General features: G+C 38.7%; 1 long non-coding RNA gene across 1 annotated transcript in view; it reads right to left on the bottom strand.

Moving 5' to 3' along the window:
• Positions 1 to 677: 677 nt before the first annotated feature.
• LOC109028281 (uncharacterized) overlaps positions 678 to 8,923 on the bottom strand; it is a 100,334-nt gene continuing 92,088 nt past the window's right edge. Inside the window, exons 2-3 of the long non-coding RNA XR_002007294.3 lie at positions 2,084 to 2,142; positions 678 to 771 (exon numbers count right to left, since the gene is read on the bottom strand). This is a non-coding gene — a long non-coding RNA (uncharacterized lncRNA). The remainder of the gene's footprint in view (positions 772 to 2,083; positions 2,143 to 8,923) is intronic.

Below are 8,923 nucleotides of genomic sequence, written 5' to 3'. Positions count from 1 at the left end.
CTAGTGTAGTTTTATGACCTGAGTCTTGCTAGGGTATGTGGATTCAGAAGTATCTCTGTATTGCTTTTCATGCCACTGTGGAGACACTTAGGAGAAAAGAAAGGAGGATTCTCTCTACTCTTCCAATGTCATCCTTTGTGACATTTTGTTTTCTAGGGGTTCATGCCACCTAATGGTGAGCTACCATTTGGTGCTGTGTGGAAGGAAGGTGATTGGCTTATGCTACGGGGGACATAGTTTCATAGGCTTGGAGAATATCGGAGACTGGAGGGGTCTCGGAGTGTATCTAGGTCAATCCCTTCATTTTATGTGTGAGCAAACTGGGTAGGACTCAGGGAAATAAAGTGACTTGTCCAATATTATTCAATGAATTAGTGGCGAGCTAGGGCCAGAAATGAGGTCTCTTGATAACTAGTGAGAATGTTCTCCATCATATGGGCAGCCTCTCCTCAGCCACATCTTCCTTTACCTTTGCTCTTGTTCATAGCAACTTATAGACTTGAACTGAAAGTCTAAGTTGAACTTCCTTTATCTTTGCTCTTGTTCATAACAACTTATAGACCAAACTGAAGGTCTGAGTTGAACTTCCTTTATCTTTGCTCTTGTTGGTAGCAACTTTTAAACTCAAACTGAAGGTTAGCTTTCTATTTTTGTGTAACAACTTTCCACAAACTTAGTGGCTTAAAACATCACACATTTATTATCTTGGTTTTTGTGGGTCAAGAATTTTTGCACAGATTAGCTTGATCCTCTTCTCAGGGTCTCCCAAGGCTGCAATCAAGATGTTGAATGGAATGATCAAATCAGGCACATTAGCATACCTATCACTTCAAATATTTACCATTTCTTTTTGGTGAGAACATTTAAAACCCTCCTTTTTAGGTATTTCAAATATATAATACATTTTTATTAACTATTCAAAACATCACATTGTACCCCATAAACATATACAATTATTTGTTAATTTAAAATGAAATAAAATGTAAGAAATGATATAGGATGATGTCTGTTCCTTTCTGAAACTCAGGGCCCTCTTTCAAGTTCATGTGCTGGTTAGCTGAGTTCCTTGTGATTAGAGGACTAGGTCTTTTTCCTTCTTGTTGTCAGGTGGAAGCTTTTCTTAGGACATAGAGGCCATTCACAGTTACTTACCATGTGGCCCTTTCACAACATGGCTACTTCTTCAAAGCCAGTGGGAGAATCTCTCCCTTCAGGAAGGGATCTGTCTCTCTTTTTAAAGGCTTTTACCTGATTAAGTCAGGCCTTCCTAAGATGATCTCCATTTTGATTAATTCATTATGGTCAAATGATTTGAGAACTTATTTACATCTGCAAAATCTCTTCACCTTGGCCAAAGAATATAACCTAATCATGATAATGATATTCTATCAAATTCACAGATTCTGCCCACAATCAAGATGAGAATTACACACATAAGTTATATATACCAGTAGGCAGAAATCTTCAAGGCCATTTTAGAATTCTCCCTACCACAGATTTCTTAAGATATCATGGCTTAATACTCAAAGAATTAAGTGTTGCTGTTTTAATCATTTTCAGAATCCTTGAAGGAGAACTGGGATTACAGTTACTGTTCTTTAAGCTTAAAATGAGCTTCAATCAAGAGGAAGAAGGAAAATTGCTTAAGTCAGATCCGACAGCTAAAGGTAAAAGATGCCTAGATTCTTTAAAACTTAGTTTAAAAGCACTCTGGTGTTCAGCTCAGCTAAGGGAAAGGATGCTTTGTTACAGAATACAATGACAGTTCTGGAAAATAGCAGCCTCTATAGCTTCTGACACCAGGAACACAGATGTAGGAGGGGAAACAATTTTGTGAAAAGCTACCTTATTTGGAAAAAGTCTTGGTTTAAGTAAAAGAAAAAAAAAGGGGATGGGGGTTGGGGTAGGGGGCTGATCTTTGTATGTTTGGAAATGAATAGAAGCAGATATTCTTCGGCAGACCCACCTAGTGTATGCATAACCAGGGTAAGAGGATTGCATTGCACTGTGTTGTTTTTTTTTTTTTTTTCTAGATAGGGCTGAAAATATATAATTCTGATGGATTTTTAGCTTAACTGTTTACCTTCCTTTTCTTCCATTTCCTTTACTCCAAATTGTCTGGTTGTTGCTTTTTTCCAGTAGCTGGTACAAAAATAAAATGATAATGTTGTACTTTATTGAAAACAGCAATGAACACACAACCACTACTACCATCATTTAAGAATCTTTCCAAATATAGTGTCTTTGTTCTGTCTCTCTGTGTGTGTGTGTGTGTTTATATGTGCATTTAATGGTTATAATAGCAGCTATTTCTGCGATTTCATTGGCAAGATTTATCCTACAACAGGGTCACCCTGTCAAATTGAGGGATTACAGAATTTTTCTAGACCTAAAATTATAACTATTCAGCCTAAAAAACATAACCTCTGCTCTTATGGGCTCAGTACAGTAGCTAATGTTCATTATGCCAGTTTGAGAGACTAGGAAAAACTGAATTTCCCTTTAAATATCTGGGACTCAGAGTTTCTGGAAGACCAAACTTTTTTTTTTTTTCACACAATGTTTTTGAACCTTGAATATGCAAAAGGATCTCCTGAGTTTTTGTTGAAAATGTAGAATGAGTAGATCTCTCTAGTGCACAATAATCTACTTTTTAAATAAGCCTTCTGGGAATACTTATTCAGGAAGTCCACACTTAGAGAAATATGATGGGTAACATAGTTTAAGGGTGCAGGGTAATTTTTTTTTTAAGGACAAAAAGTTCAAGTAGGGCACTCGTAAACTTATTTTAAATGCCATATTTCATTATGAGGACACCGATACACATTATTATTGAATCAATGGTGGAATCAGCCACCATTGCCCATGCTGTTGTTTTTAGATATGTGCTCCTTTTTGCCCCCATAAACTCCACACAAATGCTGAATTTATATTCTCAGATTCCTTTGTGACACTCAGCTCTAAAGCCTTCCTCCAATAATGTTTGGCCTTCTGCATTTTCATCTTTCCCATGCTTTCGCTTACCTTCTTTTTTTGTTGGTCAAAGAGAGCCGACTCTGGTGTTCTGGAAAGTCCACTTGTTTAAAGAACAAGGGACTTCCTTCTAGCATTCTAAACATTTTCTTTCTTTAGGTTAGGGTCAGAAGCAAGGGCACCGACTCATGTCTTTAGCTTCTGCTAAAGGAATTTTTTTTTTTTCCTTTCTGTAGAAGTTCTAAAGCATGCCCAGGGCCCTACTTTAAAAGATCTCTTTCTTTGTCCTTCTACTATTTTGATCAGATTGTCTGCATCCTGGACTCAAGTGCTCTAGGAATCCATGAACTAAAGTTAGACTGCATGCCCATAAAGTGAAAGGAAACCCCCCAAAACTTATGCACGCCTTCTGCTGACAATCCTTTTTGAAAAGCATTAATTCTTCAAGTAAGGTAAATGGTGTGTTATGAAGTATGTTGACTTTTCAGTCTCTTCTTTGGAGGTCTCACCCACTCTGCCGACTTCAGTTGATTCATGTGGAAGCTTCCTAAACCTATAGCAGTAGCCCTGATTTATCTTCTCAACTTCATCCCACACTTCTATCTGACTATTGGCCATTTCCACTGGTCCAACATGCCTTAGTTGAGACCAACTAAGGTCTCAACTTATTTCTTAAGAAATAAGAAGAAAACAAACTTATCTGCCTTTATGCAAGCCAGTGGCAAACCAGCCTCCTTCTCTACTTCTGTTCCTCATTCTCAACTCCCAAGCTGGGAAAGGTGAAATCATATTTTATTCCTCATTCTTCCATAATTCTAGAAATGGTCACTCTCAAGGTTCTATTTTCATTTCCAACAACTTTTATATACACCTCTTCTTTTCTATTTCACCTTCCTAACTCAAGCTCTTAGCATTTTGAAATATTTTAAAAAGACCCTTAACATCAATTTATATATATTAATAACTTGTCTGACACAGATGTGCAAACTCACACACAATAGCTAGAGAAAATTGGATATTATTTAGCACTTGGGAAAATAAATTTCCTTGAGATTTTGATAGATTAAAAAAATTCTGGATTTCAAGTTTTACACATAGGAATTACCTATTTTACTGCTCATAAGATAGTAAATATTTCCACATTTTGGAAAGTCTCTCCTGTTGGTAACCTAGGCTGAAGGTAGTTTAGCTCTCAGAGGACTCTAGTGAACAACAGTTTTCTGTTTCATACTTTACTGCTCTGTGCAAGCCAACCGCAGTCTCTCCCAATGCCCCAGAGGTCCCTACCCTCGATCAGAGTCTTCAGATCTCCACTCAGGAGGGAAGAGCAAAGTGAGACTGTTTTTAGAATCTCCTGGGAAGGCTTGCAGAGGCAGGTATCAAACGGCAATCAACCACTGGCCACTGGGGGACAAGAGCACAGAAAACCTGCAGAAACTGCATCATCTTAAACATGTGAAATCAGATATTAGTTGGGGTCCTGTAACTTTTCAGATTTGAATTAAATTGCCTTCAGTCTACCAACACCATAGATTGTGGAAGTCCGAAGCCCTCCTTTGAATTTCTGTTATACCACAAGGGGTATCTGTTTTCCTGACCTCGTGGCTATTTTCCCTTATGGCTCTGGCTTCTTTGTACACTACTTCTGTCCTGTCCTACCTGGGAACCCTGCTCCCCCTTCCAGTTTTACCACGTAAACTCATACAAGTGACAACAAGTTGACTAGAATTGATGGAAAGTTTTGGTTGGTCTTGATGCATTATATAGCTTTCTGCCCTTATACTGAGTTCCTGTTTTCTTCTCCCTGCCCACCTTTGCCCACCATAGCCTACCTCCTAAATTGCTTTAGGAGCTACAAATTCCTTCTTTTGTTTTACAGTTTTCTCCTTTCCTCTAAGCCTCAGTGCCAGCCAACCTTCAGTTCTTAGATTGTGCAGGGAGAGGTGGGAGGGTAGAGAGGGGGGCCAGGGTTTATTTCCTACCCCAAGCACTTAACAAAGTAGTTTTTCAAGGCTTCTTTTTTCCTTGACATTAATTATAGAGTTAGCTATTAAGATTAAAACATTTTCTGATTTGCTAAATGCAAATATCACATATACATATGAATAGATCTATACCTATATGTACAAAATGCATATGCATATGAAAAGGATATTCTAAATAGAAAATTAAAAAATTATATATTTCTCTCTTACATACACACACACACACACACGCCATACAGGAAATACACCAAAATGTTAACAATGGTCATCTGAGTAATGGGATAGTGGCTAATATTTATATTCCTACTGATCCTTTACTGTAATTTTAACATCTAGATATGTATTATTTAATAATATAAAAAGCCATACAATATGACGTTAAGGATGCAGTGAGGTATCCCATAGTCCACCTAGAGTCACAGAGAGTTCACTGCCCTAGTAGGCAGCAGAGGGGAGGCCTCATCTTTGCATAGTCCCTTGTAAGTGGGGGACATCATTTCTACTCTCTGAGCTGTTGGGGACAGAGAACAGATCATTGGATTTGTATGGATGGAGGTCACTGGTGACCTTGAAAAAGCTATTACAATGCAGTGGTGAGGACAATTCCGATTTTCACATGGGTTTATTTGTATTGTCTTCTTCAAGAAATACTTGACATAATCTTCTAAAGAGAGAAGTAACTTCAAAACCTTGAAAATGCAGAACATCTCTTTATTTTTCTGGATATGGAAATTATAATGCAATCCACTGAGAGGTATGTGGGGCTTCTGGCAGATTTTGGAATTAATTGTAATTTTGTAATTTTTTCTCTAGTGAAGGCATGTTATAAGTTCCTTTGTTGTACCTGATATTTAGTGTATTTCTGTACCCTGCCCCCGTTATTGATAAAGATGTCTTACCTAGGAACAGGCTCAGGGAGTTGTTTGGCTTTTGAAACATCCTTCACTATTATTTCTTATGTGTCTCTTCTTGTGACGAGGGGACCTATTTTCAAGAGCGCCAACTAGGCATAAGAGTATATTTGTGGTATTGAGAACACAAGGTTTGAATTCAGACAGATACGCAACTGAATTCCAAGATTATCATTTATTGGCATGCCATTTTGGGAAATGTCAGAGCTTTCCATAACATCACGTGCAACTGCTATTCTGAGACATTTTTGTCATAATGTTATGTTTATTAGGCAGCTTTCCTACAACTTAAGGGAAAGCAGACTCTTCTATATCAGGTAAAAATCACATATGGCTGGGAGTGGTGGCTCACGCCTGTAATCCCAGCACTTTGGGAGGCTGAGGTGGGCAGATCACCTGAGGTCAGAAGTTTGAGACCAGCCTGGCCAACATGGTGAAACCCCATCTGTACTAAAAATACAAAAATTAGCCAGGCATGGTGGCGGGCACCAGTAATCCGAGGTACTTGGGAGGCTGAGGCAGGAGAATTGCTTGAACTCGAGAGGCAGAGGTTGCAGTGAGCCGAGGCTGTGCCACTGCACTCCAGCCCTCCAGCCTCGGTGACAGAGCGAGACTCCGTCTCAAAAACAAAAACAAAAACAAACAAACAAAAAACTACAAAAAACAAACAAACAACAACAACAAACAAAAGTTACATATTGGGCCATTGTCTTCCCCCTCTGATACAGGCAGAAGCTGACATATTCCATGGTGTTCACTAAGCAAATGGGAGTCAACATGATGCATATCAACTTGAACAGGAATACCCGTGGGGGCCTGCAGAATATGACATCAGGAGTCAACAAGAAACATTGTGTATATTTCCAGTTTTGCCTTTCCCATTTCACACTGTCTCAAAATTTAGGCCCTAAAGATAAAGCATCTCATTAGGCAGAGTACTATAAAGAAAGTATATTAAAGATGGTCCAGTTGTTGATCCTCATGTAGGGAACAGAATCCCAAAGCGAACAACTTCATTCTCTAATGCAAAAGCAGAGACCCAAAGACAACACTGCTGCAAAAGTTACTTGACTATTAAGGGAAAACCAGTAGGTGGTGCTGCTGCTCCGTGTGTCCCTTCTTAGGTCTTCAACTGTGCATGCAGAAGAAACTTGCTTTTCAAATGGCGAAGTGATTTAATGATAGTGACGCAAGGGGTCTGCTAAAAAGAGTAGCCCCTGATGGTGTCAGTCAGAAGTAAGCTTTTCTTGGAAGGGGCTTAGCTCATTTGACCTCGGAAACTGAAGGCTTTGCTCCACCAAAGAGAACAAAAATCAGAGGAAGATTTGCAAAGAGCAGAGCTTTCAATTCCCCCATAGAGAAAATGAGGTTAGTGGTCTGGAGACAGCAAGCAAAAACAGCACAACTAAAGATATTAGCCCCATAGAGCCCTGAGGTTAATGTGGATGATAAGAGCCCGACTACATACTAATTTGGTTTGTTAACTTATTACATCCTTGGGAGAATTTTTTTCCCCCCTGGGCAGGATGAAGAATTCCCTTGAGCAACAGAGGTTTTTGTACTAGGAGATTAAGTAGCATAGAAAATTACAGCCCTGCATTTGTGCTATTTGAGTTAAGGTGGTGTCAGCATTCCTATTTTAAGCCATTATTTTCAAGGATGTGAGTTTGCCTGGTACATACAGATTCAGCCCCAGAATCACACATACAGAACATGTGTTGTCTGAGTGGGCTGTCACAGACAATCAAAACCACTGCAGGAGAAATGGGTCATTGGAGATGATTCACTCTCATTCTTAAACAAAAAAAAGACAATAGAAGTAAGCTTACAATTCACTGCCAAAATATGTAATGAGTTAAAAAAAAGTTGCAAGAAGATTTGTAGTGTAAAGACTTAGTGCTCATGTGTGACAACCAAATTGAAAAAACACGCTCTTATTAGCTTTTAATGATTACTTGGGCCAATGGTCTGTGAACTAAGATAGATCTCCATGAAGCTATAAGAGGCCCTAAAGAGTGTCTGGGTAATAAATATATATTATTTTCCAAATTGGTTAGCACATGGAGATGAGCATTACTCTGAAAGGGCAGCTGGCTGGGTTGTATAATAACTTAGCCAAAATGTCTGACTGTATACATAGCTTCCCATTTTCTCTATGTGTGCCCATTGCAATCACAAGGGAAGGAAGGTGATAAGCACTTACAGAGGTATTTTATGGTTCAGACTGTATATATTTGCTTACTTACTCCTACAATTATCCCTGTGTAGTAGGAATTACTGTTCCCATTTTAGAGGTGAGAAAACTGAGGCTTCATGAAATGAAGCAACTTTCCTTGGGGACTCAGATTGGTGAATGCCTGGGATTCGAGCTAAGGGTTATCCAGTCTGAAAACCATGACATTTCCATTGCAATAGATTACATATTTGTTCCTTAGGAAATATTTCACTTCTTTTCAATTCATATTTGCTTTTGACAAGGCTAATCTCAGTTTTCTTACCTGTAGAATAAGGATAACATTATCAGCCTCACAGGGTTGTGACAATGACTTAGTACAGGGCCTAACACATAGAAAACACTCTACTCATGCTGCCCAACATTACTGAGGTGGCATTCAGCAAAAAATGAATGCATAGTAAACAATGAGCTTTGATTGTAACTGCACCTTGTAGCATTTAAGGGAATTGTGCCACAGAAGTGTTAGTTTCCTCAATTTTCTCAGATTCATGATGCAAAGAGTAGAGTACATACATTGATTTTCCAGCCAATATGTAGACAAAGACCAAGAAAGAAAACAGGCATGGAAAATTGCATGTCAATACTTAGAGAAACAAGGTGATTGCAGTAATTGAGCAGAACCAGAAGAAGTCACATGTGTGATTGTCAGCTGCCCTTAGGATACTGGTACTGGTCTTGTCTTCACAGTCTTTGAACAGATTAGGTGGGACTGTGTAGATAGGACACCTTCGTCTCAAATCAACAGGGTTCATTTTAAATGGACATACACATACAATGAAGTGGTTTTAGAGAAACAAAAATCATACCAGGAGTTTTGA

The sequence above is a fragment of the Gorilla gorilla genome, chromosome 13, assembly GCF_029281585.2.
Source record: "Gorilla gorilla gorilla isolate KB3781 chromosome 13, NHGRI_mGorGor1-v2.1_pri, whole genome shotgun sequence".
Lineage (NCBI taxonomy): Eukaryota > Metazoa > Chordata > Mammalia > Primates > Hominidae > Gorilla > Gorilla gorilla.
This window is presented reverse-complemented; position numbering and strand designations above follow the sequence as displayed.